The sequence below is a fragment of the Lathyrus oleraceus genome, chromosome 6, assembly GCF_024323335.1.
Source record: "Lathyrus oleraceus cultivar Zhongwan6 chromosome 6, CAAS_Psat_ZW6_1.0, whole genome shotgun sequence".
Classification (NCBI taxonomy): domain Eukaryota; kingdom Viridiplantae; phylum Streptophyta; class Magnoliopsida; order Fabales; family Fabaceae; genus Lathyrus; species Lathyrus oleraceus.
Genome location: NC_066584.1, coordinates 450,478,476 through 450,481,852, shown reverse-complemented (window position 1 = coordinate 450,481,852; position 3,377 = coordinate 450,478,476). Strand labels below are relative to the sequence as shown.

The 3,377-nt window shown below is 39.8% G+C and overlaps 1 non-coding gene across 1 annotated transcript; it reads left to right on the top strand.

Moving 5' to 3' along the window:
• Positions 1-2,835: 2,835 nt before the first annotated feature.
• On the top strand, positions 2,836-2,942 carry LOC127099790 (small nucleolar RNA R71). The gene has a single exon (XR_007794260.1). It is a non-coding gene; the product is annotated as a small nucleolar RNA R71 (small nucleolar RNA).
• Positions 2,943-3,377: the final 435 nt, after the last annotated feature.

The following is a 3,377-nucleotide window of genomic DNA, read 5'->3' as shown; positions in this document are numbered from 1 at the left end:
TTAGTTATTTTAGAGAAGTCTTTAATGAATCGTCGGTAAAAACCGACATGTCCTAAGAAGCTTCGTACTTCTCTCACAGTCTTCGGAGGTTGAAGGTTTTCGATTACCTCTATTTTGGCCTTGTCTACTTCAATTCCTATATTTGAGATGATGTGTCCTAAAACAATTCCTTCTTGTACCATAAAGTGGCATTTTTCCCAATTAAGTACTAGGTTTACTTTTACACATCGCTCTAGAATTTTCTCTAGGTTTTCAAGACATTCTTCAAAGCTTTGTCCGCATACGGAAAAGTCATCCATAAATACTTCCATGATGTTTTCTAGAAAATCGGCGAATATTGCCATCATGCATCTTTGGAAAGTTGCAGGAGCATTACACAAGCCAAACGGCATTCGTCTATAAGCGAAGGTACCAAAAGGGCACGTGAATGTTGTCTTTTCTTGGTCATCAGGGTGAATCGGTATTTGAAAGAAACCTGAGTAACCGTCTAGATAGCAGAAATGTGAATGTTTTGCTAATCGTTCTAACATTTGGTCAATGAATGGTAAAGGGAAATGATCTTTTCGGGTTGCTTTGTTTAGTTTCCTATAGTCAATGCATATTCTCCATCCCGATTCGATTCGTTTGGTTATAGTTTCTCCTTTTTCGTTTTCAATGACTGTTATGCCTCCTTTCTTTGGTACTACGTGTACAGGACTAACCCATTTGCTATCAGATATAGGATATATGATACCTGCCTCTAATAACTTGGTTATTTCCTTCTTCACTACCTCACTTAGGATCGGGTTTAGTCTTCTCTGGTGTTCCCTAGAAGTTTTACAGTCTTCTTCTAACATGATGCGGTGCATACAAATAGAAGGACTTATTCCTTTAAGATCGGTGATGTTGTAACCTAGTGCGGTTGGATATTTTCTTAAGATATGCAGGAGTTTTTCTGTTTCGGGTGTTCCTAGGTCAGCATTAACTATCACTGGTCGTTCAAGCTCTAAGTCTAGGAATTCATATCTCAGATTCTTGGGAAGTGTTTTCAGGTCTAAGGTTGGTTTGTTGAGGCATTGCGTAGGGTCCGGTGTTATTGCTAAACATTGATTAAGTTTGTCTTCTACAAGGTAGTCAGATGATTTGTCTTTTTCTAACTCTGTTTCTTTTATGCATTCATCGATGATATCCATGAAGTAACATGTATCTTCTATTGCAGGTGCTTTCAAAAATTGGGAAAGGATGAACTCAATTTTCTCTTCTCCTACTTCGAAAGTGAGTCGTCCTCGTTTTACGTCTATGATTGCACCGGCGGTTGCTAAGAACGGTCTTCCCAGTATAATGGGTGTAACTTCATCTTCTCTAATATCCATAATTATAAAATCAGTTGGAATGTAGAATTGACCTATGCGCACTGGAACGTTTTCAAGAATTCCTACAGGATATTTTACGGAACGATCTGCTAGTTGCACAGACATTTTAGTTGGTCTTAATTCTCCCATTTCAAGTCTCTTGCATATGGATAAAGGCATAACACTAATACCGGCTCCTAAATCGCATAAGGCTTTGTCTATGACAAATTTTCCTATGTGACAGGGTATAGAGAAACTACCTGGGTCTTTAAGTTTAGGAGGTATATTCTGTATTATAGCGCTACATTCAGCAGTAAGTGTAACAGTTTCGCTATCTTCAAGTTTCCTTTTATTAGAAAGAATTTCTTTTAAAAACTTGGCATATGAGGACATTTGCGTAATAGCTTCTGTAAACGGAATAGTGACGTTTAATTGTTTTAGTAGGTCGACAAATTTTTTAAATTGGCCCGCATCTTTGGTTTTAACAAGCCTTTGAGGGTAAGGGATAAGTGGTTTATAAGGTGGTGGAGGTACATAAGGTTCCTTCTTTTCTACGGTTTCCTTATTACTCTCTGCCTTTTCCTTAGGTTCACTTTCCTCAGTTGACCTTTCAGAGTTTTGGTTTTCTATCCTTGGGTCAGACGGTCCTTCCACTTCCGTTCCACTTCTCAGTATAATTGCATGAGCGTGGCTTCTTGGGTTAGGTTGGGGTTGGCCAGAAAATGTACCAGTTGGGGCAGCAGTAGGCGCTTGTTGTTGAGCTACTTGTGATATTTGTGTTTCCAGCATTTTGTTATGGGTAGCCAGGGCATCTACTTTACTTGCTAGTTGTTTAATTTGTTCGCCAGTGTGTACATTCTAGTTTAAGAAATCTTTATTGGTTTGCTGTTGGGAAGCTATAAAGTTCTCCATCATGATTTCCAAGTTGGATTTCCTAGGGGCGTTATTGTTAGATGTAGATGGGGTCGGCTTCTGATATCCCGGAGGTATAGCTGGGGCTTGATTTGGAGATTGTCTAGGTGCGTATAGAGCATTATTACTCTTATATGAAAAATTTGGATGATTCTTCCAATTTGAGTTATAGGTATGCGAATAGGGGCTTCCTTGAGCATAGTTTACTTGCTCCGCTTGGATTCCTGTTAGGAGTTGACAATCTGCAGGAGTGTGACCTTGGATTCCACAGACTTCACAATTCTGAGTTATGGCAACTACTGTGGCTGGAGGTGATACATTTAAACTTTCAATTTTCTGGACCAGAGCATCCACTTTTGCATTAACATGATCAAGGTTACTTATCTCGTACATGCCAGTTTTCGTTTGAGGTTTTTCCACCATTGTTCGTTCGGTTCCCCACTGATAGTGGTTTTGAGCCATGCTTTCGATAAGTTGGTAAGCGTCTGCATAAGGTTTGTTCATTAGCGCGCCACCGGCGGCGACATCTATTGTTAACCTCGTGTTGTACAGGAGACCATTATAGAATGTATGAATTACTAACGAGTCTTCTAAACCATGGTGTGGACAAAGTCTCATCATGTCTTTGTATCTTTCCCATGCTTCGAAAAGAGACTCGTTATCTTTCTGTTTAAATCCATTTATTTGGCCTCTTAACATAGCTGTTTTGCTTGGCGGAAAATATCGAGCAAGAAAAACTTTCTTCAACTCGTTCCATGTGGTGACTGAGTTAAAAGGAAGAGATTGAAGCCATCTTCTAGCGCTATCTCTTAGTGAGAAAGGAAAAAGACGAAGTCGAATTGCCTCTGAAGTGACACCATTAGCTTTAACAGTATCAGCGTATTTGATAAATACGGATAAATGAAGGTTAGGATCCTCGGTAGGATTCCCAGAGAATTGGTTCTGTTGCACTGCCTGCAACATTGAAGGTTTGAGTTCAAAGTTGTTTGCTTCGATTGCGGGTGGAGCAATACTTGAATGCGGTTCATCTTGCGATGGAGCGGCGTAATCTCTAAGAGCACGAGCTGGTTCTGCCATCTCGGGTATCGAAGGGAAAATATTTTTGAAATCAGGAAGTTCTACAGGAGGGAGATT